Source organism: Scyliorhinus torazame, chromosome 12, assembly GCF_047496885.1.
Source record: "Scyliorhinus torazame isolate Kashiwa2021f chromosome 12, sScyTor2.1, whole genome shotgun sequence".
Taxonomy (NCBI): domain Eukaryota; kingdom Metazoa; phylum Chordata; class Chondrichthyes; order Carcharhiniformes; family Scyliorhinidae; genus Scyliorhinus; species Scyliorhinus torazame.
In genome coordinates this window covers 166,051,229-166,069,484 of record NC_092718.1, presented here as the reverse complement: position 1 = coordinate 166,069,484, position 18,256 = coordinate 166,051,229, and positions in this window count along the sequence as shown.

Sequence of the window (18,256 nt, the reverse complement as noted above, 5' to 3'; positions counted from 1 at the left end):
GAATATAAGACCATATTTGGCACATTGAGTCTGTTCGGACATTCAATGAGATAATGATTGATATGGTATGATAATCCACAACTCCACTTTCCAGCCTTTTCCCCATAGCCATTGATTCCTTTACTGAGCAAAAATCTGTCTATCTCAGCCTTGAATATATTTAACGACCATGCCTCTACAGCTCTCTGCGGTAAAGAATTCCACAGATTCACTACCCTCTGAGAGAAGAAATTCCTCCACACCTCTGTCTTAAATGAGTAACCCCTTATTCTCAGATTATGTCCTCTGGCCCTAGCCTCTCCCAAAAGGGAAAAAAACATCTCAGCATCTACCTTGTCAGTATAAACATTGCCCCTTGACATTCAATGGCATTATCATCACTGAATCCCCCACTATTAACATTTTGGGCATTACCATTGTTCAGGAATTGAACTGGATTAGTTACATAAATAATGTGGCTGCAAGAACAGGTCAGAGGCTGGGAATTCTGCAGTGAGTAACTCACCTTCGGACTCCCCAAAGTCTGTCCACAATCTACAAGGCACAAGTCAGGAGTGCGATGGAATACTCCACACTTGCCTGGATGGGTGCAGCTCCAACAACACTCGAGATGCTAAATGCGGTGTATTTTGTGTTGATCAGATCCTAGGATTGTTGGCGTAGTGTTCATAAAGATCATAACTAGTTTTTATATTCAACAAAGCGAAAGATTTATTTACACTACTTAATTGAATTCGCCTTTTACTTCCATATAATAAACAATTGACAAGAATCATACAATCTGCACTCATCTATCACTAATCTCTACGCTTGTACTATGATCTGCTCTCACTAACACTATCTTTCCTACAGTTTGTTCTCTAGCCTTCACCTCAACTCTCTCCCAGAAGGCTTAGCATCAACACTTTATTTAGTTCTGCACCTAGCTCCCTCTAGTGGTTCATTCGGACATAACATTAACCCTTACATACATTTCTCATAATGTCACACTAAACACCACCCAGGACAAAGCAGCCCACTTGATTGGCACCCCATACACAACATTCACGCCCTCCACCACTGATACATAGTGACAGAATTATGTTCTACCTACAAGATGCATTGCAGCAACTCACCAAACCCACTCAGACAGAACCTTCCGAACCTGCAACCTCTACCACCTGGGAGGACAAGGGCAGCAGACACAATGGAACACGAGTTGGAATTTCTTCTCCAAGTCACACACTGTCCTGACTTGGAAATATATCTCTGTTATTTCATTGTCGCTGGATCAAAATCCTGGAACTCCCTCCCTAACAGCGCAGTGGGTGTACATGGACTTCAGCGACTCAAGAAGGCAGCACACCACCACCTTCTCAAGGGCAATTAGGAATGGGCAATAAATTCGACCCAGCCTAGCCAGCGAAGCCCACATCCTGTGCAGGAATAAATAAAAAGATATTGGGTGGCATTCTCCATCCTGCCAGCCCCAATTTCCAGTGCAGCGCGTTCCCACCAGCAGCGGGATTCTCCGTTCCCACAGCTGGCCAGTGGGGTTTCACATTGTGGACACCCACATGTCGGGAAACCCACGGGCGTGAGTATGCTGCCGGCGAAGCGGAAGATCATGCCGATGGAGAATCCCGCAGGTCTGCCTTCATTTTTGTCTTCTTGCCGACATTTTTGTTATGAAATGTTTATATGAAAATCTTCTTAAATATTACATCAGAAAGTGCTGATAAAAGCAAAACAATGGCATTCCTTAAAGAGGTTTCCACCTGACAGCTGTAAACCATGGTGGGCATAAACCCCCATGGGTCGACTTGGAATGAAAAGGGTTTCCTTTACTCCACAACAGGCTGGTATTGGGTGTCACACATAACTGTGGGTGTCTCCCATCTGCAGGTGCTAAAACCACAACCTGGAAGTGTCGCACTGGGACAGCTTCGCAAGAGAGAGGGGGCAAGTCTCATTGTTTATACCTAACCAGTGAGGTTGTCCTTATGCCACACCAGTCACCTTGACTGCCACCTACGCCTGTGTGAGTCTCTCTCCCGTGATGGTGAAATGTCACCCGGAAGCGCCCCACTAGTGCAACTTCACAAGAGAGAGAGAAAGAGGGACCACTGTTAATTTCTGACCAGTAGCCTCTCTTGAGTGAGCGTGTTTGAAGCGCTCAGATTCCCTTTTCCGGTCCTTGACTACGGGATTATGTCCTGGCAATTATTGTGACTTGACCAGAGCGGACAGTGGAAGGAAGGTGAGAACCACAATAATGCTGGTTTTAAAATAATTGATTTATTCAAGATAAATTAAATCTTCTGCAACTCAGATTAACCCACACACACACACCGCTAATGAAATACTATGTGCGAAACAAGAGACTAAACGGCACATCGAAAATTCTTACAGTTTACACAGATTTACTTTAGCGCCGCAAACACAGATGCATTCACTCACCCACCCCAAACCGCAACAAGCTATACTAATTGGGAGTTTTCTGTGAGTTGGAGGAATATACTCACCGCTCCAGGGACAGGATAGTTTAAAAAAAACGTTGAAACAGATTTCTTTAGATCTTCTTCCAAGCTGGCTGGTCCTTGCGGCTGTTGCTCCTTCAGTTCCCGTGGTCACTTTTCCGCCAGGCGAAGCATGTGTCAGGCAAGAGAGTAGTGTTTCTTTCAGGAGAGAAGAGTTCTTGCAGGAGAGTAGAGTTCTTGCAGGAGAGTAGAGTTCTTGCAGGAGAGAAGAGTTCCTCAGACTTGATTTTTTTAAGGGCAAAACCCTGAATGGGTCAAACACTAACCCTCCCAGACTTTCTGATTGTTGACAGAATGGAAGTGATCAAGTTCCCCAATCAATAGGTGTCATAATGTAATTTGATTTTAATCAGTGCCCTTACAAAAAGCTTACAATGTCTCTGGTTTCTGCTGGCCTCTTGACAATGGTCACTGGAGACAACTTTAATCATTATCTCATTAAAGTATTGTGCTTCTGTCTGGCCAGGACAATAAGTGATTTGCATTTCAACTGCCCCTGGTCTCTTGACAATGGTCGCTGGAGATAACTATAATTGTTATCCCATTAAGGTATTTTGAGTCTTTCTAGCCGGGGCCGCAAGTGATTTGCATTTCAACTGCCCCTGGTCTCTGAGTGAGATTTGGCTGTTTCATGACTCATGGCCTGTTTGTCGTGATTCATGTCCAGCTCATTTTGGTCCCTTGATGAGTTTGCTACAACTTACAGATGCCCCTTTGATACAATCAGATCCCGATCAGACTGTATCACCCAGAGACGGTATGCAAACTCCATCAGCCTGAGAAAACCATAGTCCTAATATCCCCTTACTTCTAAACTAAAGTGGAACGAAAAAAGAAAACAAATGCATCAAACAACATTCCCCAGGTAATGGTATATACATTTATGCAGGACAGTTTTTACTACAGGGTGATGCCCGCGAGTTACATTGGCAGGTGGATGCTTTAATATTGACATGGTTCACCTGTAAGACATTTACAATTTTATTCACTCCAGTAATGATCCTGTCCGTTAAGATTTCTGTGCTGCCCGGTTGACCATTTTTTGGAGTTTGGCTGTCTTCCTCCGTCGCTTAAGTCTGCAGTTTGTCAGTAATAGATACACCACAATTAACAATTGACAAATTATGAAGATATGCGAGGTTGTGCGGACCCAGGCTGGGACTACCACCCACGCCTCCAAATCCCACCAGTCTGGGGTTTTAATATTTGCTATGTCCTTCACAATATCCACTGTTTTCTGTTCTAGAATGTAGAAATGTTTGTGAGACAGCTCAACTGCCGCCAGCAGTTCCTCGAGCTTCTCCTTTACAGGGGGAATATCATACCCAAAATGGGCAACATAGTCCTGCAAGTTAGTAAAATTCTCCTGTCCTGAAATGTGAATGGAGGACGGTTCTGGGTTTGAGTACGATTCGCTGGTGTGCCACTTGAACTTCCGCCCTGGGTTTAAAACAGAAACTGCTGTGTGATATCGGGCACCACTGCTGCGGTCCGTGCTGAAACCGCTGGGTATTGTAACACAGTATATCCCACCCCCTATATGCCACCTGTGGAGGGACATGGCTAGTGGCCATTGCTTCCATGGTGCAGTTTATAGGCTCTGCCCCAGCAGTACTGAACCCGCACTGAGGTCTAGCATAGGTGTTCATCTGTTGGGGACACAAGATCACTTGTGCTCCCCTGCTCCGACAACCCGAAAGGTCAGTGCCTGTCACAGTGTGCTCCCACATAATGACATAGGGCGGGACCTCCCTGTAACGAACATGTACACCCCCATGAATGACTCCCACATTCTCCACTCGGTACAAAGGGGCTGGCTGTGTAGAGGTTCCTATCACCGGGATTCTCACAACTACCCCCATGATTGTGTGGTTGGACTTCCCACAATCCACAGGTACTGGGTAGGCTTCTGAGGCTACACAAAGTTGGCAGGGACTCAATGTGCTGTTATAAGGGTGTAGTGCTGCTAGGTGCTGGTTGCTTATCCATGAGGGGACCTGACCTTGTCTCAAATCCTCCAGAATTCCTCCCCTCTCCCAGCAACCAAGCCCCATAGAGCCCACACACCTCATTTTATGCAGCCTGATCGGATGCATTCCGATCCTCTCTAATTAAAGCGTTTATAGTTTTGGCATGTGTCTCCAATTGTGCTATAATTTCTTTTAAATGTAGAGTCATTACCGCCTCCTCGTGTAACCCCGACCCTACCACAGCATTTTCATCCCCCAAAATCTTCCTGAGCTGGCTCTTTAATCGTTCATTTGTAGAGTCAATTCTACATTGTCTAGGCTATTGACAATTGATGTGCCAGTATTAAATGCTGTGAAGCCGTCATTGACCAGCCCTTGCCGTTGTCTCCCTGGTGCCATAGTAAAAACATTTTCCTGTTTATACAATTGATCAATGTTTACATCGCCGAAATCCAGATTATGAAACTTTTGAAACATGTCTTTCAGAAGGGCTTGGTTACAGTAGTTCTGTTTCCCGAGGACACCATGCAGGTAACCGTACCTCTGTCAGGTTTGAAACCACTGAAGCCACAGCGTAATATACCCTCTGATACAGCAGACTTTCTGTGGGAATGAGTACTAACCCATTCCTGGGCCCCTGGGTGGTGGTTGGACAGTTATGAGGGTCGATCGGTTGGGCTGCGGGTAGGGGCTTCTTCACCTGAACCAGCAGTTCGGTGGCTTTCACTGCCATCCCTGCCCTGGGAGCTACACATGCTTCCCCACTGCGGTCCCAATTTATCCCGTTCCCGGGGTCCTGCCACCACCTCACAAAGGTAATTGCTGCCCCTTCGGGACACACATTGGCAGACCCCCATAAACACAAATATAACCCCTGACCATATGCCCATCATTTCTCCCAAGATACAGTGACCCCTCCTGGTGACCCCTAGATTGTCCGGTAGGTGTCGTTGTCCAGTCTTTCCCAGTCCGAGGATCGATCCCTCATGTCCGAGCCCAGCTTCCTGAGCCACCACCATCTCCCAAAAGGAACGTCCCCCTCACAGGTCAAGCACACCCACTTGCCCTCAGTCACCCTAACCCGGTCAGTCACCACTTTAATTTCTGCACACGGGACTGATACTTCTCCGTATTCAAAGCTCCTGTGGCTGGAGAATCTGGTTGAGTTTGACCCCAGCCATCCAGGCCATCTTCCCTCTTGGGAATAGCTGGTCTGGCCATTTGCTACCAGGTTCGCCTGTCTGGTTGTTACAAGGGGTGCCCTGCCCTCAGAGCACCCGTATACCAGGGACTCCTCTGTGTCCCCTCGTCGCCCGGCACACACCTGTATGCCCATCGCCATCATGATCCACATCGTTAGGTGCCCCATCTGTAAAACAGACAAAACACATCCATGCCTCCATAGTACCACCTACCCTCCCTAAAACACACCCTGACTGAAAGTGCATGAATTTTATTCAGGCGGCAGCAGCAGCTACCGCTTTGAAGAATAAAATCCCTGTGGTAGTCAGTATTAGAGGTATTACGGTACTCTGTAATGCTGGAAGACCATTGGTGTAGAAGGTACTCTGTTCTCATTGGTTAAGCCTGTCTGCTGGCTCCGCCCAGCAAGGAGGGGTATGAGAGCCCGTGTCGCTCCAGCAGCTGCCTTCTGTACCTGCGCTGCTGGGGGAAACATCTTGTATAATAAAGCCTTCAATTGTCTCCAATCTCGCTTCTGGAGTTATTGATCGAGCATCAATTTATTACACTAGATTTTAAGAATGGAGCTCCGAATCGAGCCGGAGTGTCTGGAACTCAGCCCCCACGCGGCAAACCCAGTGGCAACCTTCAAGCACTGGCTGGCGTGCTTCAATGGATACCTCGGGACGGCTGAAAACACACCCATGGAAGACCAGAAACTACAAATTCTGCACACGAGGGTGAACCCAGAAATCTACACCCTCATCGAGGACGCGGACGACTTCAAGGCCGCAATGGATCTGCTGAAAGGACATTATATTCGCCCTGTAAACCAGCTCTACGCCTGACACCTGCTAGCGACGAGGCACAAATCCCTGGGGAATCGCTGGAGGAGTTCTACCGTGCGCTCCTGGTGTTGGGGAGAAATTGCAGCTGCCCGCAAGTTTCGGTGAGCGACCACACAGAACTTTTGATCCGGGAGCTTTCGTTGCAGGTATGCTGTCCTCCCAAATCCGCCAGCACCAGGCCTCACGGAGGCACGGGCCCTTGCTAGCGCCCTGTATGTGGCCTCCCGAAATGCCCGCGCCGACACCCCCACCACGCGGCAGCCCCCTGGGCAGCGTGGAACCCCCCTGCGGCCGACCCCGAGGCATCTCTCACCCCCCCACAAGCTTGTGCTGCCAGACGGCCTGGCAACCCCCAGGGGCCCCGCTGCTATTTTTGCGGGCAAGCCAAGCACCTTTGACAACGCTGTCCAGCCCGCGCATCCTTCTGCAAAGGATGCGGCAAAAAGGGCCACTCTGTGGCGGTGTGCCAGGCCCGGGCGGTCGCTGCGGTCTCAGGAGGCGAACACGGACCGCCACCACAACCCTCTCTATGGGCCCCGTGCTGCCAGCGGGCACCGCCATCGTCCTCCTCCAGGGCCACGTGTGGGCTCCGGGCACCGCCATCTTGTCTCTCTGACACCACGTGCGATGGATGGGTGCCGCCATCTTGTACACCCCCAGCCATGTGCGACCAGTGGCGTCGCCATCTTGGCTGGACTCTCAGGACCCAAATTCGGATGACCACACACCGCCCAAAGATAACATCCAACTGCTGCCACGACTAGCCTCGGTGACCCTGGACCAGTCTCGGCCCCGAACACTCTCGACTGCAATGGCGACGGTGCTCATCAACAGACATGAAAGTTCTGTCTGATCGACTCTGGGAGCACGGAGAGCTTCATGCACCCCAACATGGTAAGGCACTGTTCTCTCCTCGTCCACCCCGTTAACCAAAAAGTCTCCCTGGCCTCCGGTTCCCACTCAGTAGAGATAAAGGGGTTTTGCGTAGCGAACCCCACGGTCCAGGGAAGGGAGTTTAAAAACTAACGACTCTACGTCCTTCCCCACCTCTGCGCTGCCACACTAGTAGGGTTAGATTTTCAGTGCAACCTCCAAAGCCTAACTTTCAAATTCAGCGGCCCTATACCCCCCCTCACTGTCTGCGGCTCGCGACTCTCAAGGTCGATCCGCCTTCCCTGTTTGCGAACCTCACCCCGGATTGCAAACCCGTCGCCACCAGGAGCAGACGGTACAGTGCCCAGGATCGGACCTTTATTAGGTCGGAGGTCCAGCAATTACTGAGGGAAGGTGTCATTGAGGCTAGCAACGGCCCCTGGAGAGCTCAAGTAGTGGTTGTAAAGGCCAGGGAGAAGCATAGGATGGTGATCGACTACAGTCAGACCATCAACAGGTTTACGAAGCTTGACGCGTACCCTCTCCCCCGCATATCCGACCTGGTCAACAGGATCGCACAATACAAGGTCTTTTCCACGGTGGATCTTAAGTCCGCCTACCACCAGCTCCCCATCAGCACGAGTGACCGCAAATACACTGCTTTCAAAGAAGATGGGCGGCTCTACCACTTCCTAAGCGTTCCCTTCGGTGTCACAAATGGAGTCTCGGTCTTCCAACGAGAGATGGACCGAATGGTTGACCGGTACAGTTTGCGGGCCACGTTTCCGTACCTCGATAATGTCACCATCTGCGGCCACGACCAGCAGGACCACGACACCAACCTCCGAAAATTCCTCCATACCGCAAAAATCCTTAACCTCACATATAATAAGGATAAATGCGTGTTCAGCACTGACTGCCTAGCCATCCTCGGCTACGTAGTGCATCTTGGAGTTATAGGCCCAGACCCTGAACGCATGCGCCCCCTCATGGAGTACCCCCTCCTCCACTGCTCCAAGGCCCTAAAACGCTGCCTAGGGTTTTTCTCTTATTATGCCCAGTGGGTCCCCAGCTATGCGGACAAGACCCGCCTGCTGATCGAATCCACGGATTTTCCCGTCGACAGAGGCCCGCCAGGCCTTCAGCCGCATCAAAGCAGACATTGCAAAGGCCACGATGCACGCCATCCACGAGTCCCTCCCCTTCCAGGTCGAGAGCGACGCGTCAGACGTAGCTCTGGCGGCCACCCTCAACCAAGCGGGCAGACCCGTGGCCTTCTTCTCACGCACCCTCCACACTTCACAAATCTCCCATTCCTCAGTTGAAAAGGAGGCCCAGGCGATAGTAGAAGCTGTGCGGCATTGGAGGCATTACCTGGCCGGCAGGAGATTCACTCTCCTCACTGACCAATATTCGGTTGCTTTCATGTTCGATAATGCACAGCGGGGCAAGATAAAAAACGACAAGATCTTGCAGTGGAGGATCAAACTCTCCACCTACAACTATGAGATCTTGTATCGTCCCGGGAAGCTAAATGAGCCTCCTGATGCCCTATCCCGCGTCACATGTGCCAACGCACAAGTGGACCGCCTCCGAGCCCTCCACGAGGACCTCTGCCACCCGGGGGTCACTCGATTCTTCCATTTCATCAAGACCCGCAACCTGCCCTACTCCATCGAGGAGGTCAGGACAGCCACCAGGAACTGCCAAATCTGCGCGGAGTGCAAGCCGCACTTCTACAGGCCAGAGAAAGTGCACCTGATAAAGGCTTCCTGTCCCTTTGAATGCCTCAGTATGGACTTCAAAGGCCCCCTCCCCTCCACCGACTGCAGCACGTACTTCCTGAACGTGATTGACGAGTACTCCCGGTTCCCATTCGCCATCCCCTGCCCCGACATGACTGCAGCCACCGTCATAAAAGCCCTCCACAGTGTCTATACGCTGTTCAGTTTCCCTGCCTACATACACAGCGATAGGGGCTCCTCCTTTATGAGCGACGAACTGCGTCAATTCCTGCTCAGCAAGGGCATTGCCTCGAGCAGGACGACCAGTTACAACCTCTGGGGAAACGGACAGGTAGAGAGGGAGAACGGAACGGTCTGGAAGACCGTCCTACTGGCCCTACGGTCCAGGAATCTTCCAGTCTCCTGCTGGCAGGAGGTCCTCCCGGATGCCCTCCACTCCATCCGGTCACTGCTGTGTACCACGACCAAACAAACACCTCACGAATGTCTCCTTTTCTTCCCCAGGAAGTCCTCCTCTGGGACCTCGCTCCCGACCGCGCTGGCAGCTCCTGAACCCATCCTGCTCCGCAACACATGCGGGCGCACAAATCGGGCCCATTGGTCGAGAGGGTCCATCTCCTCCACGTTAACCCTCAGTACGCCTACGTGGCATACCGCGACGGCCGACAGGATACGGTCTCCCTACGGGACCTGGCGCCCGCTGGATCCCCACACACCCCCCCACCACCAGTCCCACCCTCCCTCCCACCAGCGCACCCCACAGCCGCCCCCTTCCCAGGTGGATCGGTTCTCCCACCGGTCCCGTCTAGGGGTGATGAAGCTACTGAAGAAGCCAAAGCCACGGTCCCGGAGCCACAGATGCCCGAGCCGCCACCTGCATCATCACCAAAGCTACGACGATCGCAGAGGACGACCAGGGCACCCGATCAACTAATTGCTTAATTCTGAAATGTAAAGAAATTTTGTAAATAGTTGCGATGTAACGAGGCGAAACACTGTGTGGAGGTATACCAGGTACCTTCATAACCTTAACTTCTACCACTCTGTAATGCGAGGCCACCACTCCCGCCAGAGCCACCACTCCCGTCGGACTCTTTTTTTAACAGGGGGTGAATGTGGTAGTCAGTATTAGAGGTATTACGGTACTCTGTAATGCCGGAAGACCATTGGTGTAGAAGGTACTCTGTTCTCATCGGTTAAGCCTGTCTGCTGGCTCCGCCCAGCAAGGCGGGTTATAAGAGCCCGTGTCACCCCAGAAGCTGCCTTCTGTACCTGCGCTGCTGGGGGAAACATCTAGTGTAATAAAGCCTTCAATTGTCTCCAATCTCGCTTCTGGACTTATTGATCGAGCATCAATCCCGTTTAAACTAATTTCCACACATTACAAACATATTTTACACTACAAAACCTCCCTCTGGCGGGGGGGGGGGGGGGGGCGGCGGAAAGAGAAAAAAAAACCTGAACCAAATACTATATACAATGCCACCCGTCTCCGGGTGGCCAGCTTAAAACCTGCCTTCACTTTGGTGAGGCCACTCATCTGGCTGGTCAGGCTGCGCTAGCCAGAACTCTTCTCTTTGGGGGGTCTACCTGCCCCTTTCTTCCTCTGCTATCGGATCTCGGGGTCCCCCTGGGCTCCCTGCCCAAGCTGACCCCCCATCGTTGCTGGCCCTCTTGTTTCTGGCCCTGATCCCAGGTGTCATTAGTGATGGGGACCACCTGACTGTGGGTTTTGAGACCCTGTTACTCTTTCGCCTGACTGGGGGTTCCCACACTAGAGGTGACACCTCCATCTCCTCTCCTTCTGCCACTGCTGTCTCCCTGAGGCAGTTTACTTTACCTGCCTGTGGAAGGCTGGAGTCAGTGTCCTTACACAAACTTACCGCCCTCAACACTGTCTCCTTAAACCCTTCACTCAGGCCTGCAGCCTGCGCTACTCTCCCTTTTTAAATTCTCATTTATCCCTTGGGCTGCCTTGAGAAGGGATTCTTGGGGATTATCCGTGTGGACTATGAGGCAGGAGGCACCTGTGTCCAGCAAGTGACTCCCTACTACATTCTGCACCTCTAACTGGGGGTTCCCACACGGGTCAGATTCTGGTGGGCACAGATAAGTAGGCTGTTTCGAGGGCAGTCATAAGGGTGTCTGAGGTATGGATACTGGTGCACCCTGGCCTGATGCCATGGCTACCTGTCCTGATTCCACGGCTTTCGAATGTAAAAATGATAATTAATCCTTCAGATTTATCATCCCCAATCCTGGTTCCCCTAACGTTGGTGTTGGGATTATCACTGCAGGAGCCCCCTCCTCAACTTGCTGCTTTGGGCTCTTACAATCCCTCTTGAAGTTTCCGGGCTTCCCACATCCATAGCACTCCGGCCTTTTGTCTGGGATTCTGCTGCCTTCCTGTCTCCACTCCCTTCTCTTTCGGGGTGCTGGAGCAATCTCGTGCACCCTTCCCTTGGAGGGCTTTTCCTCATCCCTTTCCCCATACCGGTACGCCAGGGTGAGCTTACGGATCACCTCATCTTCCCTGAGATTTGGGTCTTGTGGGTCGAACCAATTTTCTGCCTTGGCTTTAATCCTGGGGAGACAGTTAGCCACCAGTGTTTTAAGATAGTGGGCTGCCCTCCCATCTAAATTCTGCCTATCGAGGGGGCCCCCGCACGCTCCCTCGTATACTGTCCACAGCCTGTCTGCGAACATGTCTGGGGACTCTGCTATCTGTTGTTTCGTCTCCCGCACTCTCACAAATGGGCTACCCTGATTTAATCACATGGCCCCCAAAACAGCAGTCTGCGCTGCCGCCATTGTTGCAGGTCTTCTCCCTTCCCGGGAGGTCATTGCCTTGCAAAGATAGGAGTCCAAAGTCATCAGCAGCAACTTTACCCTTTCCACCTTATCACAGTCATTTATATCGGCTGCCTGCTGCACCTCCATAAAGTGTAACGAGGGGTCCCCAGTACTGGTCAATTTTGGGATGTGGGTCACCATTCCCCTTAGTGTGTGCGTCCTGTGGGGAATGATAATGTCACTTTCTCGCGGTCCCCTGTCTGCCTGTTCCACTGGGGCACCATACTTGCGCTGCCTTACCGGGCACACGTGCCCTACCTGGGACTGCTGCCCCTGTAATTTTCCTACCCCCGGCTCTCCCACCATGATCGGTAACCCCACCCCCTGGTGTGCTACACATGGTGGAGACGCTGCTAACCGAGGGTGTTTTCCTGACCCCCCCTTGGACCTGTCCCTCCCTGGACAGCCCGAACCCCACCTGCCGACCCGGACAAATTACCGGCGCCTCAGGAGGCGGTCTAACCCCCTTTGCCCCTGGGGAATCATCTGCTGCGTGAAGCCCTCTATCTCCTGGGGACCCTTCCGGTCCTATCAGGCAGATCCGTCCCCTTGCCTGGGACAGAGCCTCTTCCAGCTTTTCGATCCTCAGCTGACAAGGTCTGTGGTCGCTCCCACCCAGCTCACTACAGGCCACCCTGTACGCTACCTGGATGTCTTTGAATTTCCCCTCTAATTCTCTGCACCTTTGGGTACCCTGCACATCGAGTTCTTGGAAATTTCTCTCCCTCTCCTTTGCCTATGTTACTTGGCATTGGAGATACCCTTGGATATTCCGGTTAGACGTATTCACCTGCTGAATGAACTGTTTGGCTTCATACAACTCCTCATAGAGCCTTTCCTCTGCCCGAGCACTTTCCTCAGCATTCGTCTGTACTACCTTTAGTTGGCTCTCCAACTCAATAATTTGCTTTTCCATTTTTGCTACCTGTTGGGACAAGCATACTATCCAGACTGCCTTTTCCTGTTTTTTTATGATGGCTCTTACTCTCTGTCCATTCCCTTGCAGCCTGTACTGGCGGCTCCGCTCCTGTGAGAGCTAATACCCACGGTTTAGTGAGATTAATTTTCTTGAATAAATAGGAGGAAATCCTTTCTTCCATTTTACTCCTTTCTCTCACCCCCCTCTGGTAAGTCACAAATTCCAGTCCACCGTAGACCCGCAGCGGTCGCCATTGTAATGAAAAGGGTTTCCTTTACTCCACAACAGGCTGGTATTGGGTGTCACAGATAACTGTGGGTGTCTCTCATCTGCAGGTGTTAAAACCATGACCCGGAAGTGTCGCACTGGGACAGCTTCGCAAGAGAGAGGGGGGGCAAGTCTCACTGTTTATACCTAATCAGTGAAGTTGTCCTTATGCCACAAGAGTTACCTTGACGCCTGTGTGAATCTCTCTCCTGTGATGGTGAAATGTCACCCGGAAGCGCCCCACTAGTGCAACTTCACAAGAGAGAGAGAGAGAAAGAGGGACCACTGTTAATTTCTGACCAGTAGCCTATCTTGAGTGAGCGTGTTTGAAGCACTCAGATTCCCTTTTCCGGTCCTTGACTACGGGATTATGGCCTGGCAATTTTTGTGACTTGACCAGAGCGGACAGTGAAAGGAAGGTGAGACCACAATAATGGTAGTTTTAAAATAATTGATTTATTCAAGAGAAATTAAGTCTTCTGCAACTCAAATTAACCCACACACACACACACACCGATTATGAAATACTATGTGTAAAACAAGAGACTAAACGGCACATCGAAAATTCTTATAGTTTACACAGATTTACTTTAGCGATGCAAACACAGATACATTCACCCACCCACCCCAAACCTCAACAAGCTATACTAATTGGGAGTTTTCTGTGAGCTGGTGGAATATACTCACCGCTCCAGGGACAGGATAGTTAAAAAAGAACGTTGACACTGATTTCTTTAGATCTTCATCCAAGCTGGCTGGTCCTTGCGGCTGTTGCTCCTTCAGTTCTTGTGGTCTCTTCCGCCAGGCGAAGCATGTGTCAGGTAAGAGAGTAGAATTTCTTTCAGGAGAGTAGAGTTCTTGTAGGAGAGAAGAGTTCCTCAGACTTGACTTTTTTAAGGGCAAAACCCTGAATGGGTCAAACACTGACCCTCCCACAGGTGAGTTCCAGGACAAAGGAAGCCTTTCTGATTGTTGACAGAATGGAAGTGATCAAGTTCCCCAATTAAAAGGTGTCGTAATGTAATTTAATTTTAATCAGTGCCCTTACAAAAGCTTGCAATGTCTCTGGTTTCTGCTGGTCTCTTGACAATGTCGCTGGAGACAACTTTAATCGTTATCTCATTAAGGTATTGTGCTTCCGTCTGGCCAGGACAATAAGGGCATTTCAACTGCCCCTGGTCTCTTGACAATGGTCGCTGGAGATAACTTTGATTGTTATCCCATTAAGGTATTGTGAGTCTTTCTGGCCGGGGCTGCAAGTGATTTGCACTTCAACTGCCCCTGGTCTCTGAATGTGATTGGGCTGCTTCATGACTCATGGCCTGTTTGTCTTGATTCAGTCGTCTGCCTGATCTGCCCATTTAAGATGCGCTGTCCTGTTCCAACATGTCCAGTTCATTTTGGTCCTTTGATGAGTTTGCTACAACTTACAACTTGGTGAAAGATGAGAACAGGACAGTAAATAGTGACCTCACTCCCGCACACGGGTAGATTTTCCAGTCCTGCCCATGGAGCGAATCAACATGGCGGGGCAGACAATTTGATGGACCATTTAAAGTCTGTTGACCTCAGGCAAGAATTTTCTATCTCGGATTGGGTGCGACCAGAAAGTCCCTCCCATAGCATCTAAAAGAAGGTAGATAGGAAATGGGGAATGGGAGTTTACGCCTTTGCTGAATTGAGCAGGCAAGCACGAGTTGGAAATCTTTTGCCCGTGCTAGCTCGGATCCTGCCAGTCATCTAACTTTTCAGTTTTTATTATTTTCTGCCTATTTCCACCGTCAGTCGCTCACTGTGGTTTCTGCTTCTTTGTGATTGTCTTACTGGTTAAGACAAAAAGAAAATCAGCTATTAGTTTTAGCCTGAAAAGAATGGTTTGATTGTGGTATTTAACACCAATCTGAGGGAACAGATGGCCAGTGGTGAGTAATGACATGGTAAAATGTGATTCTTAATGTTACAGTACATTATCCCATTTACAACACACACAAGGACTCCAATTTTAGTCCATAAAGGACTGAGTCTACTTCAGGAGACGGTATTTTTGCTGCAAACATAATGAAAGTGTTGTGAGGCCATCTGAATCCTAACAATTCGTGACTGCTGAGGTGTGATAAAAATCACTGGCTAATCATCCGGACTATTTAAAGTTTAAATGAAGGCATTACCAGAAGCAAAATCTAAATTACTGTCAGTGCAAGATTGCAGAATGACACGGGCAGACAGCTAGAATTGGTTCCTGTAGCACAAGAAGAGCTGGCATCCCACTGCGCTGCATTAATGATGAGACTGGTAAGAGAGGAGGAGAGGTGACACATGTGTGTAGGGGAAGAAAAAGAGCATCGCTGCTGCCAAAAGAAGGGAGAAAGGAGTGTCAGCTCCCACGTGAGGAAAAACAAAGCGAGACAGTGCAAGTACAAAAATAACACAATAAAAGGGCAGCACGGTGGCGCTGTGGGTTAGCCCTGCTGCCTCACGGCGCCGAGGTCCCAGGTTCAATCCCGGCTCTGGGTCACTGCCCATGTGGAGTTTGCGCATTCTCCCCGTGTTTGCGTGGGTTTCGCCCCCACAACCTAAAGATGTGCAGGCGAGGTGGATTGGCCACGCTAAATTACCCCTTAATTGGAAAAATGAATTGGGTATTCTAAATTTATACAAAAAAATAACAGCAATAACAAAACAAAATACCCGGACATTCACTTGAAGTGGAACTTGGGATAAGGCTGGATAGCTCTTTCTTTGGCCAGCACAGTTAGAATGGGCCAAATGGCCTCCTTCACTGCCATGAATTTCAATGCGTCAATATTTTTTATTCGGAATAGTGGCACCAAGGGCTGGTTTAGCACACTGGGCTAAATCGCTGGCTTTGAAAGCAAACCAAGGCAGGCCAGCAGCACTGTTTAATTCCTGTACCAGCCTCCCCGAACAGGCGCCGGAATGTGGCGACTAGGGGCTTTTCGCAGTAACTTCATTTGAAGCCTACTTGTGACACTGAGCGATTTTCATTTTCCTTTCCAAAGGCAAAAGACTTGCTGTGCTTTCATGATTTTGTTGATGTATAATTTGGATTACCGTGGAATGAAAGAACTTTTGGATGGTTTTGATTTGAAGTTACAAATATCTCACTGCAAACATAAAATGTCATGGAAAACACAAGCCCAGATTTACAGACAACTGGCATGGAAAAGGATAATTTCTAGACAGACGGGTTCAAGTAGATAAATGTAATCTTGAAGTAAAATATGCAAATTAATGTTAAGGGATCATTTTGGTTCTGGCTTAAGTCTCCACTCTTTCCTGCATGGGACTCATCCCACTGCGGATGATTGTTCCCCAGTGCGGATTGGGCTGTGGGGCAACTCACAGAAAGGAATGGGGACCTTAAGATGTGTAACTGGGTCATGTGTAAATACTGCTATTATGCTGAATAAACGTCTTTCTTATCAACTCTTTGGGCTCCTCTTTGCCGTTTACCTCACCACCAATAATGCAATGTGAACTACCTATAGGATAGTCACAATATCTTCAGCAGCATCTCCCAAATTCATGGCCTTCACCATAAGGGTATGGAAAAACCAACAGCTCCTGGTTTCCCTCCAAGTCACATACCATTCTTATTTGGACATGTATCGTAGTTTCTTTGTCTCTGGATCACAATCCTGGAAATCCCTAACAGCACTGCGGGAATGCATTTATCGCATGGACAACAACTGGAAAATCCATCACTGCCTTTCAATGGTAACCAGGGATGGTCAATAAATGCTGGCCTTGCCAGTGACCCCCACATCCCACAAATGAATAGTTTGAAGCAGGCATTTAAGTGTATTAGTATTTACCTAGAGCTTAGAACTCTAGAACTCTAAGCCAATTGTTTGGAAGGCTCACAGGAGCGGGGAAACCAGCAAGAATGTGGCAAGTCAAAGGCCTCATCCTGATTGCCTTTTAAGCAATTCGGCAAACGGGGTGTCATGCTGTGAGCTTTGACAATGAGGCACAGCAGTATACAGATAGGTGATTCAAATTAAATCTAAAGTCGCAATAAGATTGGTTACAAATAAATCAATTATTAGTCCAGAGAGAGAATAATCAGGGCCACAGTGAGGGAGATTGGATGCTGCTGTGATACATCAATGCTGGAAATCATGTGTTGGCTCCAAATTGAGGGTTTGTTACAGTATATATGACCGATCATGGTGGATAACTGGACAACAGATAGCTTATGTGATATACGTTAATTGTACATTAATTGTGTATTTAATTGTGTTCAGGTGGTGGACATTAACCGGGGATTCACATGTGGCCCTAGGGCCAGACTGAAACAGTGGCAGTTGGGTTAGGAGGTGTATGTTTGTGATGAGTATATCTGTAAATAAATGTATCTAAAGGTAAAGATTGGTTGGTTGCAGTTCTATCCTTCACTGCCTGAATCTCTGGGGTGGAACAAAGGGGCTGAAATCTGCTTTCCTACACTTGTCCCTCAGGAGCACATGCAGGAGCTGCTGCATCAGGATATTCTGTTCCTGTGGCCAAAGAGAGAGGATCTGTTTTGGCCAAGTGAGAAATAAGTTGGAGTTTTGGCATCATTGCAGAAATGATTCATTGCTGGGAGACAATTTCAATGACTTAAAAGCTCACTCAGTTGTCACACTCTTGTTGTGAGTCAGCAAGATGTGGGTTTAAGGCTAACTGCAATTTGAACATATAATCTAAGTGACACTTTAGTATTGTACCGAGGAAAGGATGGATTGTTGAAAGTATTGTATTTCAATGGGCTATTAAACTGAGCCCTCCCCCTCCCCCCTGCCCCTTTCTGTCTGTTCTGATGAGTGCAAAAGGACTTATGGCATTATTTGAACAAGTACGCCCGATCCCCTGACCTACATTATTAACTCCGTCAACCAACACAACCTGAGCGAATTAACTGGTCACTAATCCCATTGCTGTTTTGGGGATCCTGCTTGGTGCAAAATGGGTCTGTTGTACCTGCTTAAACAGTATAACCCATCACGTTTATCTCTCTCTCTTTACCTCTGATGAAGAGTCATATGGATGCAAAATATTAACTCTGTCTCTCTCTCTA